This window comes from Mus musculus, chromosome 7 (genome assembly GCF_000001635.26).
Source record: "Mus musculus strain C57BL/6J chromosome 7, GRCm38.p6 C57BL/6J".
NCBI lineage: Eukaryota > Metazoa > Chordata > Mammalia > Rodentia > Muridae > Mus > Mus musculus.
The window spans coordinates 60,364,083-60,383,032 of NC_000073.6; the positions used below are offsets into that span (position 1 = coordinate 60,364,083).

Genomic DNA, 18,950 nt, shown 5'->3' on the forward strand with positions numbered 1-18,950 from the left:
AAGTAGCAGCTTATATCTCAAACCACAGAGAGGAAGAAGAGAGAATGCTTTGAAACATCATGAGATTTTTGAAAGATAGAAAGCTATCCCCAGGGATATCTTTTGTCCAGCAATGCTGCATCTTCTAATCTTCCCCAAACAGCCATCAACTAGGAGTCAAGTATTTGAAAATTCGAGACAAATAGTGGGCATCTCATTCAAAACACTGCACTGTACACCTTATTATCACAGTCTCACAACCATATCATAATAAAATTGTATACTGTAAAACTTTAAAAGAGCTCATCATCTTTCAGAGAATGAATAATGTTTAAAAGTTCAAAGTGTCTTCTGAGCCTCAAGTCAATATGTTCTATGTAACTCCTATAAAATCAAAAGCAAGTTACATTTCTCCAGCACATAACGGCACAGATCTCATATTACCTCTACTCTGCAATGGACTCAGGCTGTCCTGAGAAATGCTTAGGTTGACTTTAAGCTTCAACTTTTTCTTCCTCTAACTTCTGGATGCTGTATTTTCCTATGTGTATGATATGACCTGCATTTGTGATATAGATCAACACAAAAATTGTGAGTGGTAGTCAGTTCTTTACCAAAAGTTGAATATCAAATGTATCTATACTAGTAGGACTTACAGAGTCTCACAACCTGGCCATTTCAAACACTTTTAAAAATTCAGTATCTTTAAAAAAAACTAATGTCTTTTAAAATCCAAATTCTCTATAAAATTCTGAAATCTCATTTTGAAGAATGGGATCCTGTAAAAAAATATGTTTTCTCTTTAATATTTTTATTAACAATTCTATTTATTTACATTTTAAAAGATATCCCCCTTCCTCATTACTCCTGCACAAATCCCCATCTCATCTCCCCTTTCCCCCTCCCTTTGCCTCTATGAGAGTGCTCCTCCTAAAACTCACTAACTCCTGCCTCACCCATCTAGCAACTGCCTATTTTGTGTTTTTTTAAGTACTCCTTTTCTTCAAGGAAGTATTATCAAGCAAAAATGTGAACAAAGCAAAAATCAATCCTCAGCAGTGTTAATAACTCGATATATTAATATCTGTGACCCACTGACTATTTCCTGCTACCCTTTAAAGGGTCTGGGTAACTAATGCCTCTAGCTCTGCCCTCTGCAACAAATATAGAGCTAGTATTCTAGGTTATGACTGCCTTGACCCCATGGCTGCTGCTAATTTTTCTGGTTATTCTATGGTACTTGCATACCCAAAACACTGAGGTACCTTGAAGCAACTGGGTTTCACTGAAAACAGTAGTGAAACCCATCCCTGCCACATGGTTACAAGCCTCAGTGCCTGTCCATGATGTCTCCATGCCTTCATATCCAGTGCCACTTGATTAATCTAGTCACTAATAAGTTCATTATGGAACACACTTATGACCTTGTCATTTTTACAACACAGTTTCTGCATGCTGACCCTGAAGCATCACTTCCCAGAGACTTCTGATGCTGGTCTGTCTTTATCACAACTGATTGATTGTTTCGACCAAAATGGCCAGCATTCATTATTCAATAAAGCAAGGTTTTCACTTTAGTTGCTCTGGTATTGAAATTTCTGAATTGAAATTTCCTCCAATATATTCAGGAAAGAAGGTGTAGCTCATGAAGAACAGGAATTCTGGAGGATATTTCCTAAGAGATTGAATAAAAATTATAATGTGTTCTTCTTAAAAGCAGAGGCCTATATATGTAATGAAAAAGAAATGAGAGAGAGAGAGAGAGAGAGAGAGAGAGAGAGAGAGAGAGAGAGAGAGAGAGAGAGAGGAGAAGAGAAGAGAAATAGAGTGACATGTAGAAAGATGTTAGTCAACATAAATCTGAAGAATCAGTAGATTCTGAAGATGTCAGCCGCTAGAGGAAATAGATCAGCTGATAAGAAATTATTCACAAGTCATCTCAAAAGAATCACCGAATACCCAACCTCAGGTCATCAATTTTTCCTTCCTGTTTTCCAGTTGCCTCACTCCTACAAAGTAGAAGAATACTCAAAGGAAGTAGGGCTGATTAATACAGATTGTGACAAATCCACACTGATCATCAAGAGGTAGATTTTCCAAATAAAAAGTACAAAGGTCAATGACCTTATTGTTTCAAAGCTGATAATGAGGATGGACTCAGGATTGTATTCTGCAGTAGAAAGAAGAAAACTATTTTTGTTCAAGAAATCTGGAAGGAAAATGATGGTCAAATAAAATCCAATAGCAAGAAATATTCCTTGCATGATTGTAGAGCAAATGAAGGCTCTACAAGTGATTGAGCCAGGGCCATGGCTGAGAAGTTTTCCACTGGATTTAGGCAGTTTTAATGTTCAGCATATCCAGTACATAATATAGCCATGACAAATTCAATATGAATGAAGGAGAGATTGAAGGTGGTGAGATTGGGACACATGACAGAGATGAAAAAACAAACAAACAAACAAACAAAAAACCAATGTGCTCGTGAAAACTAAGTAGACAGCTATTTTGAGAGAGCTTTTTTCCAGTGGAGAAAGTGATGGGAAAATGCTACAAAGATACTATACACAGCAGCTTAAGTCAGATCCTAATGCTATATGTCTAATGGCACCAAGGTGCTTGGTGCTTCATAGGGAAGGCAGGGGTGCATCTTTGAGATGAGGATTTCCCTTCCAGTGACTAACACTATGTCAGGAGCATTAAGTATATCCTGCATCTATTCTGTACTCAGCCTGTGTTAGGATGTAGCTAGGGACAATTTGACTGTCTTAGAGGATAAGATCAACATTCTAATTAAGGTACATAATGTTATTGTTGGACCTTATTAGTTTGGCTTGTGTGCAATAGGCCTAACCAATGTCAGCAATGTGAGCACCATTTTCAATAGAGTGGGGAGCTTTCTTCACCACGTGAAGGCACAGCCGAAGATGATCTAAATTCCTGCAGCACTGATGCCAAAGCTGAAGAGAAAGTGGAATAAAGAAAGAGACATCTAAGAATTATGATGGTAGTACAGTTTCCTTTTTTTTAACCACGGTAGATTTTTGCTAGCATGTTCAATTAAAAAATCATATGGTTTCAAAAACATCTTGAAATTTCCACCAAAGTTCTCACCAGGTGCACATGTGTGCAGACATAATTGGAAATTCTTTGTGATTTCCTACTGGATAGAGGATGGTGGTCAAATGCCTCCAAACAGGCTGGCCTTGAAATCACCGAATGTCAAATCTTACTGATTTCTTTCCTATCAGCCATCTTTAATTTCTTTGCTTAGCCAACCAATAAACCTTTCTTTTGGAAAATTTGCAATTGGCAATATGAAATCCAGAATATCTGTACAATGCAGATTCTAGCTTATTGTACGTTTCATTAATAGTTTATTTCCCTAAAACCCAGCCTTATACCTATACCCCAAGCCCTGTATTTACAGGAATTAGGAATTACCAGAAGTTCACATAGAGCATAAAGCAATCCATCATGAGTAAAACTCATGTATATGGGGTTACAGTGAGTTGAGTTTTTTATTGGTTTATAAACAAAGATGGTTTGTCAGGAAATATCACTAGAACCATTTTCACTGCATTTCTAATCATCTTCTTCAGGAAATACCATTGCAGAGGACAAATTTCCTCCAGCAAAAGTGGAGAGAAACATATGGTAGGAAAATCATGTATAGTCAGGATTTTTCTGTGCCATAAGCATACTACTAAAGTCATTGATAGACATTTTTGATAATTCACAAAGTCAGAATTTATTGAATAACAATAAATTCCAAAATTTAATAAAATCCTAAAAATAAATCATTTTTGCTGATTTAGACTCAGTTTTCTGAAAAGTATGACACTTGCATAGGTTGAGTTTTAAAAAATTCTATTTTATTTAGTTGTTGTCTTGTATTAGTGTTTGAATACATGTCTATGGAGCAGATGCTTGGAGGTCCTGAAAAAGCCAGAAGAGTGCTGCAGTTCCCTTGTATCTGGTAAAACAAATCATGGTAAGGAGAAAAGTAGGTGATGAAAATTGAATAGTTTCTCTGGAAGAGTAGTCAGCACTCTTAACTTCTGAGAAATCCCTTAGGGCAAAGGCATTGTTTTTAATGACAATATTACAAGTGTTAACATTTAACCTCCTTAAATTTTAATATAAATGCTTTGAAAGCCTCTATGACCTTCAGAGAATGTTGCAGTCTAAACAGTTTTTCCACAAGTTAAGAATTTATTGCAAAAGCACAGAGAAATATATTTCTAACAGAAAAGAGAAAATACTTTCCTCATCTGGTGACAGTGATACAAAACTATGAAATGATGTTATATGAACTATGTCCTAACATCATTGGCTTTATGAGGAAATTATTGACATACGGACATAAACGTCAAAGTGAACTATTGACCATTTCAATAGAATTTGTGTCACTCTATGATATGAGATCTGTGAAACAGTTCTTTTCCCTATATCCACAACTCCCTGGCTGGCTCTTAAGACTGAGACAGATCTCAGCATACCTCCTATCTTGTATCAGAGGTTCTAATGATACCAAGGGGCCTCTCTTCCCAGTGATGGCCGACTAGGCCATCTTCTGCTACATATACAGCTAAAGATACTAGCTCTGGGGGTACTGGTTAGTTCATATCGTTGTTCCACCTATAGGGTTGCAGACCCCTTTAGCTCCTTGGGTGCTTTCTCTAGATTCTCCATTGGGGGCCGTGTGTTCCATCTTATAGATGACTGTGAGCATCCACTTCTGTCTTTGCCAGGCACTGGCATAGCCTCATATGAGACAGCTATAACAGGGTCCCTTCAGCAAAATCTTTCTGGCATTATGCAATAGTGTCTGGGTTTGGTGGCTGATTATGCGATGGATCGCCATGTGGGGTAGTCTCTGGATAGTCCATCCTTTCATCTTAGCTACAAACTTTGTCTCTGTAACTCCTTTCGTGGGTATTTTGTTCCCTATTCTAAGGAGGAATAAAATATTATCCCATTGGTCTTCCCTCTTCTTGATTTTCTTGTGTTTTGCAAATTGTATCTTGGTTGTTCCTGGAGTGGGTGGGTAGGGGATCATGGCAGAGGGAGGGTATAAGGAACTTTCAGGATAGCATTTGAAATGTATATAAAGAAAATATCTAATAAAAATAAATAAATGAGAAAAATTCTACAAAAAATAAAAAAGAAGTTCCAGTGAAAGGGTAAATTCAAGTAATTTGATTTTTAATTTTAATTTTTCTATGCTGATATTGAGAACAAGAGGAAGTATATCAATTTCAGTAAAGCTCACATTTTATGGTAAGATTTATGAAAAATATTATGGTTGTTCACTAGAAATGGGAGATACATTTGAAAAGGAAAGATTTAGCCCAGCGTGGTGGCATATGCCTTTAATCCCAGCACTTGGGAGGCAGAGGAATGCGATTTCTGAGTTCGAAGCCAGCCTGGTCTATGGAGTGCGTTCCATGACAGCCAGGGCTATACAGAGAAACCCTGTCTCAAAAAATATAAAAGAAAGAAAAGGAAAGATTTTACTAAACAAACTTTAATTATTGCAATGAAACTGTTAAACACCAGAAGAGCATTTGGAAAAGTATAAACTTCTAGAGATTGACTCCTGACAATGCAAGGGAAAGTAATCATAACAGAAGCAGTATGATTTTGTTCCTGCTTCTAAGTGGGATTGAAGCATCCACAAGTTGGCCTTCCTTCTTGTTAAGCTTCATATGGTCTGTTATTTGTATTATGGGAGTTCTGAGATTTTGAGCCAATATATTCACTTATCAGTGAGTATACACTATGTATTTCCTTTTGGGTCTGGGTTATCTCACTTGGGATAATATTTTTAGTTCCAACCATTTATCTGCAAAATTCTGAAGTCATTGTTTCTAATAGCTGAGTAGTATTTTATTGTGTAACAGTACCACATTTTCTGTATCCATTCTTCCATTAAAGGACATCTGGGTTGCTGGTGCCAAGAAGTGCTTACAGATAGGAGTTTGGTATAGCTGTCTTCTGAGATGCTCTTCCAGCACCTGACTAAGTCAGATGCAGATACTTACAGCCAACCATTGGAATGAGCCTGGGGACCCCAATGGAAGAGTTAGGGGAAGGTCTGAAGGAGCTGAAGGGGAATGTAACCCTATAGAAAGAACAACAGTATCTACTAACCAGATGCCTCAGAGCTCCCAAGGACTAAACCACAACCAAAGAGTATACATGAGTCAGTCCATGGCTCTGGCTATATATTTAGTGGAGGACTGACTTATTTGGCATCATTGGGAGGGGAGACTCTTGGTCCTGTGGAAGTTTGTTGCCTCATCAAAGGGAGATGCTAGAGGGGTGAGGTGCTTAGTGAGTGGGTGGGGGAGCATTCTCTTAGAGGAAAATGGGAGGGGAATGAGGTGAGGGGGTAGCACAGGGGAGAGTGGGAAGGGGACAAAGTTTGAAATGTAATAAAAGTAATTAATAATAAAAAATGCAGAAACAATAAGAACAACAACAACAAGCCTCTTAAATGTCCTAAAAATGACATTCTTTCCACAATTAAATTTTATACAGGATATTTTTATGTTATGTATGTACTTTCACTTTAAATTCTACCTTAATAAGGACCATTTTCAATGAGAAATAATCCACCACCATAATCATCTGAATATATTTCTCATCCCTCCCTCTTTCAAGATGATATCTCATCACTCTGATCCTTCTTGAGACAGTCTTCCTCAGTATTCAATAATTTTCTACCCACTGGCCCTTCACATGCCCTTTGGCTATAAATGAATTCCCAAGATCCTATGCTGTACTTTGATACAACCAAAATGTCTCAAGAAGACTATGTTGAAGTTTTTTTTTTTGCTATCATAAATAACAGCTTTACTGACAGTGTAAAAGTAGTAATGAATATTAAAAGAAACAAACTGCTTAAAATAATTGAGAATACACATGCAAACATAAGGTAATTGGTATAATATTTTAAGGTGGATAATGTGGCACTAAAGTAAATATATGCTATAAAAGTTTGTCTCTCATATTTTGGTCTAGAGTCATTTTGGCAAAAGTGTTAAAAAACAAACATCCTGTGTTAGATATACACATTGTATTTAAGGGGTCAGATTAAAATTAATATTTTTTTTTAAAATTACAAACCTCTTGAAAATTCTATGAAAATTTTCATTTTAAACTTGGTCTGATTAACTCATGACTTCTTAATCCCTGAATTAATACTGAACTCTTTGTGTCAATATTTACAAAAGAAAAACTTTTGTTAGTACACATTTGTAAATCTACGTCTAAAGAAAACAAGATTAAGATAAAATGGCAGGACTTCTAATATTAATATTATTGAAAACTCAAGATTCTAATGATGAAATTCAATATCTGAAATATGAAAAATCAAATCACTTGGTTATGCTCCAGTGACCAGAGTATCTTAAAGATGATGGGGGTGACTTTTATTTTTGACACCAGTGGAGGTTGAAACCAAAAGGAACTTTGGTCCTTGTAGTTTCATCATATTTTCACTCACCAGAGGCAGGTGTAATTGTGCAGTGCTTTTATGACTTCCTATCATGGGTCTACTGGCTGGCTCAGGTCGCTGCAATAAGATCTTAGCTTTTGGTGGAGGGTACAGAAAGGAAATGGACATAGTAACTTTAATGTGTGTTTATACCAGTTGGTATTGCCTAGAAAGCATCTTTCATAATTTGTTCTATTTCTAAATGCTCTCATCAAAATACTCCAGTAATGAGATTAAACAATAATTGTAACAAGGAAATCTAATGCATCCTTTCAATTAGGTCACCCAGAACATTTAAATCACTGAACAATTCCATCACCCAGCCTTGTTGAGGGGGCTGTTCCTAGTTTAATTGTAACATGTTATGACATGTTTAGTTGATATATCACTGAGAAACTTGCTCTTTTTTTGTTTTGTTATGTTTTTAGAAGATCATGTTGGAGGAGTGGATGTGGATGACAGGAAAGATATGGGGAGGACTGCATGGAGAGGAGGGAGGGGAAAGCATAGGATTTTTAATGAATGAGAGAAGAATTTAAAAACAAATAGTAGAAAATCTTAAATGTAAAATAACAGAAATTTAACACTGAAACTGACTAACAAGATTTCAAAGTTTTCATTTAAAAACCATACTTTTTGTAAATAAAGCCAAAGGACACTAGAAACAGAATTGTTTATCCTAGGAAAGACTTAGCTTATAAGATGTTAGTAGAAAGTTAGATAGCAAAGACTTCAACATAAACAAGCAATCTAAATAGAAACCTTTTAATGATGGGATACAGGTTGAAGACTTTGATAAGCAATAACCTTTGAGGAGCAATTGAAGAGAGGTATATTTAAGGACAGAAAGTTTTGCCCTACATACAAAACAAAGAAACCTAGGGAGGGATGGGCTATCTTCATCCTGGCTTCTCAGCACTGCCTGCACTGAGAAACAAAGAGAATCCACCTGCCAGGAGAACTGTCTTCCTTTCAGAAAGACTCCCACTACAATTGTACAGATCTAGTTTTTCAGCCCTAATGAAAACTAGCACATGTCCTGGGCCAAACTGGAAGAGTTAATCGTCATCCCTAAAGAAGGCATTTTCAACTACTGTTGCCAGAAATACTGCTATTTCCTTCATGACTGTGTGTTGCCATTCTTCCAGTTTCTTAGTTTCATTTAATAAAGTCTTGTTAGTTATATGAATCAGAGGGTAACCGAAATTAAAAAGAAATATATGGAATAGAATATGTCCATACAAAATGAAGAATAAATATGTACACATAATAATAGTCAATTAAATCACTTTCATGTTTAAATCTCTACTATGTATGTACTCATAGCTAAATATTTCTCTCCATCCATTATTTCTGTCATTCAGCATGAAAGGCTTCTCATTGAACTTTAACTATTGTTAAAATTTGTATGTAATGTGATGTGGTAGCTAACAGAGACCTGCATCATTCTTCCCATGTCTCTGAAGGTGAGCACACATTAGATATCCCCTGTAGAAATCAAAGTATAGGTTTTGGCTTCGAAATGATTCTTTAAATCCATTTTAGAAACAAAAAAAAACAGTTATTTAATATTCTTGGGTCCATTTGTGTGCTTTTATAAAAAAGTATCAAATCTTTTTCTACAGTTCAGATGTTATATCCCTCCCCCATCCACCCTCTGACTGTTTCACATTCCATCCCTCCCCTGCCATCTCCATGAGAATATCCATACCCCTTAACTCTATCCCACTAGACCTCCCCACTCCTTGGGCATCCAGTATCTTGAGGTTAGGTGCATCTTCTCTGACTGAGTACAGACCTTGCAGCGCTCTGCTGTGTATGTGTTGGGGGCCTCATATCAGCTGGTGTATGCTGCCTTGTTGGTGGTTCAGTATCTGAGAGATCTTGGGGGTCCAGGTGATTTGAGACTGCTTGTCCTCCTACAGGGTCACCCTCCTACACAGATTCTTCCAGCTTTCTCCAAGTTCAACCACAGGGGTCAGCAGCTTCTGTCGATTGGTTGTGTGTAAAATATCTGCATCTGATATCTGCATCTTTCAGCTGCTTGTTAGGTCTTTTGAAGGGCAGTCATGATAGGCCCCTTTTTGTGAACACTCCATAACATCAGTAATAGTGTTAGGCTTTGGGGTCACCCTTTCAGCAGGATCCCACTTTGGGCCTATCACTGGATCTCCTTTTCCTTAGGGTTTTCTCCATTTTGTCCCTAAAGTTCTTTAAGACAGGAACAATTATGAGTCAGAATTTTTGACTGTGGGATGGCAACCCCATCCCTCCAGTTGATGCCCTGTCTTTCTGCTGGAGATGGGCTCTACAAGTTCCCTCTTCCCACTGTAGGACATTTCATCTAAGATTCCTTCCTTTGAGTCCTAAGAATCTCTCAGCTACCAGGACTCTGATACAATCTGGATGGTCCCCCACCTCCTACCTCCTGAAGTTGCCTGTTCCCTTTCTGTCTGCTGGCTTTCAGGACTTTAGTCTTATTCCCTCCACCAAATACCAGATCATGTTCCCCTGTCCTCTTTCCCATCCAGGTCCCTCCCTCCTTCTACCCTCCTGAGATTGCTTTCTTCTTTTTTGTAGATGTTTCCATCAACCTTCCTGTTTCATTGAAAGCTAGATGGCGCTGTGAGCACAGACGTAATCACTCCTTCAAACCTGGCTTCAGGCTTTAAGGGCAAGAATCAAATCTGTGTCTAGGATCTGTGAGTATTGAAGGGACTTTCTGCTGTAAGAATACATTTTTAACGACAATTTCCTTTGGAGTAGGCTAATTTCCCTACTATCAGATTTTGTATTTTCCCTATGAAATATCTGCCCATTATGTTTAGCAATTCATGGTTTCTCATCCCCCACTAATGAATTACATGTTGCTTATATTTATCAAGAAATTTGTATTCATAATCTGGCTTGCCTCTTTTATGACGATGAAATCAGAAAATTGTATGTGTGTGTTGAAATTGCTTAATATCCCCATCTGAATTATGCTCCAAAGCTTTTGGGCGCTCTATTTGTTATGGTTTCTCTAGGAATACTAATCTTTTCATTGTCTTTTGTAACTCTAATTTCCATGTCTTTCACCAACTTATCCTTTTGGTATTCAAATATAAATCTCCTCCTCTAATTACCCATAATTAACCATTCAAGTGCTGGTTTCATTTAAAGAAATGTTCAACATCTTTAGTAATCAGAAATATGAATATTATAACCATGTTGTGATTTTATTTTTCATTTATCAGTATGGCCAAGACCAATAAAATGAATGACCAAATATGTTGGTGAGGATGGTGAGTCATAAGAATCCTTATGCATTGCTGGTGGGAATACACACGTGTATGACCACTTTGAAAATCTGTGTGGTTTTCTGTTTTGAATCTGGAAATGTTATACCTCAAGTTCCAGGTGTATCATTATTAGGCATATATCTAAAGGAGTACATATCATATTATAGCATTCCTTATTAGTTCCTATTCAATGCTGCTGTAATATTAACAATAGTTAGAAATACCTATACATAGTGGAGAAATTGATAATAAAAATATGGTATATATTTTAAAGAAATATTACCCACCTGTTAAAAAAGCAAAATAATGAAACTCATAGTTAAATGGATGGAACTACAAAAACAAAAACAAAAAAATAAAACAAACGAAAAACCATCTCATTCTGAGTTACCCAGAACCCCAAAGACAAATATAGTATTTATTAGCTTATATTTGGATATTAGCTTTAAAGTCTTGACAACGGCATGCAAAAATTAGGATGGAGGGAAGAATTTTTTTGAGGATTTAGAAATAATATAAATAATTATGGGACTATTTGGAGGTGATACTGGAATGGGGCAATTAAATGGATGGGGGGAAGTGAAGAGGATTAAGCAAATACTAATGGAAGCAGCTAAAAGTATGATCAGTCTGAAAGATACCACAGTAGACTGAATACATAACATCTAAAAGATGTAATATTTAAAAAAATCTTAAAGAATAACCAAATAATAGGAATGACCCAACTAGACTTCCCTTGCCACCAAATGAAATCTTCAATCCCATATATGGGTTATAGCTAATATATTTCTTGGCCAATGTGTCTTCATGGTAATACCCCAAACAAATCAAACCATTGCCTAAGCTACTGATTGCTCCACACAAACTGAGCATAGCTCTATTGTTGAAGACAACACCTACATTTCTTCTGAACATAGAGAAGACAAGCATTTGCCTAACTAAAGCCTTTACCTGATGAATAGTTTTGTTGGTACTGAAAAGTATTCTGTATGGTTAGTGAGGGGAAACTTGAAATACCAACCCAGTCCTACACTATTTGATCTACTACACTCAGCTGCCTACAGGATACACTGCTGTGATAGTGGCCCCTTCAAGGGAATAAGTAACCACTATCTAACTGGATTTGAGACCTACACAATGAGACAGAAAACATATTTGACATTGTTCTCATGTTAAAGTAACCAAGTCTAAGGCTTAAAGCAGGTACTATTGTCTGCTAAAATATGTAGCAACACAATGACTTCTAATAATATTTTGTTATTAAACCCATAGATCAGTATATTGCACCATTGTCACCACAGAAGTTAGCATATACAGGAGATGGGGCCAGATACAAAGACCCATATCTGGACAATATACAGAGTGAAATATCATGGATTCCCCTCTCATAAATGAGACATTGCCATCCAATCTTAATCTATCTCCTTGTTTGTAAGCCTTTTTATAATATATAGGCTATATGAATATAAGTTGTGATAAGTAAATAGGGATATTTGATTGTTGGCCCAAGTTATGAAGACTAGGACTTTTTTCTTTCCCTGGCTCTTATTTTGTTGACTAATTGAATTATAACTTGATACTTCACCATCCCAAAATCACCTGTTTCATAAATTTCAGTGAAAGATAATGTTAAAGAGTTCTACGTCTAATTTAAATTTTTGTTATGCTGATATTGAGAATCAGATAAAATATATATCAGTTTCAAAAAAGAAAAACCCACGTGATTTTAGGAGTCCTGAAAAAAAATTATCATTCTTTTTAAAATTAAATTATTACTTTTTAAAGCTTATTTACTTTATATCCCACTAGTGCCCCCATCCGACTAGTATATCAATTCTTATACAATCCTGCCCCACCCACCTCCTCTTCTTCTCTGAGCAGGTGAGCCCTCCTATTTATTACCCCCTCAAACTGGCATTTCAAATATCTGGCACTTCCACTCCCACTGAAGCCAGACAAGCAGCTCAGCTGTAAGAACACATCCCCCATATAGGTAATGGCTTTTGAGTTAGCCTCCTTTCCAGTTGTTCAGGACCCATATGAAGACCAAGTTGCACATCTGCAACAAGTGTTATGTAAGGGGAGGTCTAGTTCAAGCCCAATTATGTTCTTTGGTTAGTGGTTCAGATTCTGAGAGCCACAAGGTTCCAGGTTAGTTAACTATGGTGGTCTTTCTGTGTAGTTTCTATCCCATTATTGGCTGCAATTCTTCCCCATTTTTCCCATAATAGTCCACAAACTTCATCCATTGTTTGGCTGTAAGTGTCTGTGTCTTTCTGGGTCAGCTGCTGGGTGGACCATGTCAGAGGACAACTTGCTCCTATCTGCAACCATATCAGAGTATCATTAATAGACTGTTACTTGCCCAAGGGATGGATCTTAAGATGAGCTCATTATTGGTTGGTCATCTCAGTATCTACCCCATACCCTGTATCTGCATTTCTTTTTTTTAATAGTTGGAAAATATTTTTTCAACACTCCATATTTTATTACCCAATGCCCAATCCACCCTCTGACTGTTCCACATCCAATACCTCCTCCCTAACCCCCTGTCTCAACATGGATATCCACACTCCTCACCACACCTGACCTCCAAATTCCCTGGGGTCTCCAGTCTCTAGAGGGTTAGGTGAATCATCTCTGAATGAACACAGAACTGGAAGTTCTCTACTGTATGTGGGTTGGGAGTCTCATATCAGCTGGTATATGCTGTCAGTTTAGTGGTCCAGTGTTTGAGAGATCTCATGGGTCCAGATTAATTGAGACTGCTGGTCCACCTACAGGATGGCCCTTTACCTCAGCTTATTTCAGCCTTCCCTAATTCAACCACAGGGTGCAAATATCTGCATCTGACTCTTTCAGCTGCTTGTTGTATCTTGTGGAGGGGCAGTCATGCTAGGTCCTTTTTTGAGTGACCCATACCCTCAGTAACAGTGTCAGGCCTTGCAACCTCCCCTTGAGCTGAATTCCACTTTGGGCCTGTCGCTGAACCTTCTTTTTTATCAGTCTCCTCTCGATTTAAATCCCTGTAATTCTTTCCCACAGGAACAATTATGAGTTGGAGATATTGTAGAGAGGATAAATTTTGGGTTTAAAGTTTTGTGGGTTGTTTTTTATCTCTATCATTCTACTGGCGTTCTTCCCTGGCTATAGGATGTAGCCTCTTTGTGTTCCATATCCCCTGTGTAGTGTGTTATCATTAAGGCCACCCACAATGATTCTTGGGTGTCGCCCTTATCCTAAAACTCTGTCTTGTCCTGAAGATGCCCTCCTTCCTCACCCCAGTTATAGATTCCCATTCACTTTCATGGCTATCTAGGCATCTCTCCTGTCCTTCCCCACACCTGATCTTGAGCCTTCGTTTCACTTCTCTGTCTCTATGCCTACCATTTCCTTCTCTCCATCTGCTTTTTATGATGATTTTATTTCCCTTTCTATGTGAGATTCAAGCTTCCCCACCTGGGCCTTCCTCCTTGATTCTTTTTCTCTGTGGAATGTAGCATAGTACCTATATTTTATGGCTAATATTCACTTATAAGTGGGTACATGCCATCCATATACTTTTGGACCTGGGTTACCTAATTCAGGATGATGTTCACAAGTTCCATCCATTTTCCTGCAAAATTCATAATGTCTTGAATTTTAATAGCTTTATAGCATTCCATTGTGTAGACATACCATATTTTCTTTATCCATTCTGCAGTTGAGGAACATCTAAAAGAATGTTTTAAAGGCAATTAGACTCAAACCTTGGGCCAATGAAACGTTGATTATATGAATTCTAGTGTAACTGAAGTGATATGTGTGTGCCAGAAAATACTGGATCAAAAATAACATGTATACAATGGTCAGTTAAATTTGTTTCACTCTTACATTTTCATTTTGTATGTGCAATGGCAAAATATCTCTGTGTATCTGTTCTTTAATCAGTCAGACCCAAAGAATTTTTATTAACCTTAAACTCTTTAGCCGTCTATGTATGATGGGACAGCAAAGAGTGTCTTGCATCAGTACACTGTATGTTCTGAAAGCTAACATAAATTAGTTATCTCCTCTAGAAATAAGACAGTAGATTTGGGATTTGAGATTTAAATTTTGTTGAAATGAATTTAATTCCTGTTGAAATAAGCACAGCCTTTTTTTATACTTGGGTCTCTGAATTTTTTTAACTCCAGATTTTATCCCAGTCCACCCTTTGACTGTTCAACATTCCATACCTTCTCCCTCCCATCCTGCCTCCAAGAGGATGTCCTCCCACTCCCACCCCACCAGACACTCCACTTTCTGGGGCCTCCAGTCTCTGAGAGTTAGGCACATCTACTCTGATTGATACAGTCCTCTGCTGTATCTGTGTTGGGGGCCTCGTAATAGCTGGTGTATGTTGCCTGGTTGATGGTCCAGTGTTTGATTGATCCTGGGGGTCCAGGTTAATTGAGATTGCTGGTCCTCCTTACAGTGTTGCCTCAGCTTCTTCCAGGATTCCTTTAACTCAACCACAGGGGTCAGGTAGCTTCTGTCCATTGGTTAGATGTAAATATCTGCACCTGACTCTTTCAGCTGCTTGTTGTGTCTTTTGGAGGGCAGTCATGATAAGTACCTTTTTGTGAGCACTCCATAGATCAATAATAGTGTCAGGCCTTTGGGCCTCCCCTTCAGCTGGATCTCAATTTGGGCCTTTCACTGGACCTCCTTTTTCTCAGGCTCTTCTCTATTTATTCCCCTGTAGTTCTTTAGGACAGTAACACTTATGGGTCAGAGTTTTTGACTGTGGGATGGCAAACCCTCTTTTACTTAATGCCTTGCTTTGTGCTGGAGGTGGGCTCTACAAGTTCCCTCTCCCTACTGTAGGGCATTTCATCTAAGGTCCCTCCCTTTGAGTTCTGTGAGTCTCTCAGCTCCCAGGTCTCTGGTACATTCTGAAGGATCCCTCTACCTCCTACCTTCCAGGGTTGCCTTTCTCCACTCTTTGCTGGCTCTCAGGGCTTCAGTCCTTTTCTCCTACCCAATTACTGGTCACACTCCCCTCTTCCCCTCCCTGTCCCCTTTTGAAGAGGTTTCCATCAATCTTTCCGTTTTGTTGAAAGCTAGATGGCGCTGTGAGTACAGAGGTAACCACTTGTTCAAGCTTGGCATATCATTATAAGGGCAAGGATGTAATCTATTGCGAAAATAACATGTTTTCTTCTGGTAATTTTAACATGAGATCTATTAAGAGCAAAGGGAGATTCTGCACCAAGAACACATCTTCCCCTGGCTTATTTCTTGTGCTGTAGTCCTGTAGTCTCTTTCCTTTTGCTACTCTCATATATTTTACTCTCTCTACCTAAAATCTCACTCTAAATTTAATGTTTTTACCATCCCTCACCACTCAACTGCACAGGGTCTATAAACTCATTATAAAGGGCTATTCTTAAGCTGGGTGATCTCCGTTTTAATGATAAAACAAAAAATTGTAATATATATATATATATATATATATATATATATATTATGATGAATTAAAATTGTTTATTATTTCCCTCAGTGGCATGTCTCATGCAATTTGGTTGTTTTCCCTCAATAGTTACTCTTTGAATAGTAATCCTTCCATTGTCTTCCTTTGTTCTAATTTCCATGGCTTACCCCCCTACTTATCTCTGTGTATTCAATTATAAATTGCTTCCTCCAATGACCCAGAAGTGGCCATTCAAATTCTGGTTTCACTTAAAGTAATCAGCATCCACAGTTATCAGGGATATGCATACCAAAACCACTTTGAGATTTCATCTTCCCCTAATCAGGATAACAAAGATCCATATACAAATGATAACACATGCTGGTGACGATTCAGAGAAAGGGGAATTCTTAATCACTGATGGTGGAAATGGAAACTTTTACAGCAACTTTTGAAATCATTGTGCAGGTTCCTTTAGAAAATGGGAATAGTTCTACTCCAAGATCCAGCTTGGGAATACACCATTAGGACAAACTTATTACAAAGAAATTTTCTTACCCATGTTCATTACTGCTCTATTCATACTAGTCAGAAATAGAAAACATACTAGATGTCTTAAAAAGTAGTGAATGAATAATGAGATTGTGGTACATTTATAGAATGGAATATAAGTCAGCTGTTAAAAAAAGTAAAATTATGGAACTCACAGGTAAATGGATAGAAATTGAAGAAAAGTCATCCTGAGTGAGGTACCCAGAAACCTAAAGACAAATGTGAATATATTCCCTCATAGTTAAATATTAAGTTTTAAGTTTCTCAAAAGCATTATGAATCCTTAAATTTACAAAGGTAAGGTATAGCAAAAGATAATTGAAGGGAGTGAAGGATTTCAAGTGGAAGTAGAAATAGCATATATAAAAATGAAGACAATAGGGAGAGATGATAAATTTGGGGATAAATAAGGGATGGAATACTGAGATGGAAAAATAGAACTGTGGATCATCATGTTAATATATATAGATGAAAAATATAAATCAAATAACTAACTAACTGGGAAAGAATCCCTGAACTACTCATTTCTCATTAAATGAAACCTTTAATCCTAGGTATGAGTTATGTATAATTGATTTTTTGGACAAAGATTCTTCATGGAAACACTCAAAAGAGTCAGGCTATTACCAACACAAACTGATGGTATGTCCCTATTGAGGAAAACAATGTCCGCATTGTCTCACTGAACACAGAGAAATCAAGCATGTGCCTAATTGAAACCTTCCCTCCACCCGAATAGAAATGAATGATGTTACTGTGAAGTATTTTGCATGCTTTCTGGAAATTAATTTAGAAACCAGCCCAATTCTAACCTCTTTGATCTACAATCATGACATACCTATATGATACACTGGTAAAATAGTGGCAGAAATATTGTGGAATTGAACAATTATTGTATGATTGGATTTAAGGCCCACTCCATGAGAACAAAAATATTTCTTGTATCCAAACATATGGAACTAAGTAATTAATGGACATAGGAGAAGGTCAAATAATCTTGTTCTAATGAAATGAAGAAATATAATGATTCTTAATGACATTTTGTCATAACCCATCAATCAGTGCTTCATCAGAGAAGCTGCCATCTATAGTAGATGGGAACAAAAAGGAAAAAAAAAAACCTAGACTGGACAATGTACATAGAATGAGAGACATTGGATCACCTAGTCATAAATGAGTTATATCTATCCAAACTCCATTGTATGGTTAGGAAACTTTGCAGAAGACAGTTACAGAGATTCTAATAGCCAGTGTGGCAGGGAGGAATGTAACCATGGAAACAATGCCTTCTAGGCACATTAAGAATACCAGGATGGTGAGGAGATTGGAGTGGGTAGGTGGGAGTGGGATCCCTGTTTTAGAAGCAGCAGGGAGAGGGATAGGATAGGGTGGTTCTGGAGGGGAAATGGAAAAAAGGAAAACATTTGAAATGTAAACACATAAATAAAAGACTGACTCAAGTAGATCAGAACAGCATACACAGGATCTGCAGAGATTCAAGTCAGTGCCAAGAGAAGGAAGTCGACCTAATCAATCACTTCTAACCAGAAAGCCACCTCCAGTTGATGACTACTCACAAAGGAAAACTAGTTTACCGTGATGGTGAATCAACGGGGATATAAACCACACTCAGATGGAATCCTCATGACAAGTTTTATCCAGCTAACTCATATGAACTCAATGCTATTTTGACAGTATTTTGTTAGTTAACTCAGAATGTTCTGACTGTGTTTGAATTTCTTTACTAGTAATTTGCTTTTTTATTGTGATTTCAAATTTTGCATTTTATGGGGTTTGTGTAAAGGCATGAATCTTTGTGTGTCTGTGATTTTGATGCTTTCTCTCTTTTTATTTTACTTTATTTTGTTTTTTAATATACCTATATATTTTCTACAAAGAGACAAATTGAGGGACGATAAGGGAGGAACCATGATCAGAAAATAAATCTGTCTGAAAATAAGTCTGTTTTTTTTTTAAATCAGCATGATTACTGATAAACTGATGGTTTCGTGTTCCTTCAATTTAAGTCATTAAATTTTCATTTATTTATGGGAGTAGGTGTTTTCTTTGGTCCAAGAGAAACTTGTGGAAGTAAATTCTCTTCTTTGGCATAAGGTTTTCTGGGATAGAACTCTGCGTGACAGGCTTGGCTTGAGGTCATTTTAAAGGCTGAGCTCTCATGCTTGTGCTACAAACTTAA

General features: G+C 37.3%; 1 protein-coding gene and 1 long non-coding RNA gene across 2 annotated transcripts in view; both read right to left on the reverse strand.

The window, feature by feature from the left end:
- Snhg14 (small nucleolar RNA host gene 14) overlaps positions 1-18,950 on the reverse strand; it is a 1,177,441-nt gene that overhangs the window by 1,091,346 nt on the left and 67,145 nt on the right. The gene's annotated exons all lie outside the window — the stretch shown is intronic.
- The window catches only part of Snrpn (small nuclear ribonucleoprotein N), a 467,683-nt gene that overhangs the window by 381,588 nt on the left and 67,145 nt on the right, over positions 1-18,950 (reverse strand). The gene's annotated exons all lie outside the window — the stretch shown is intronic.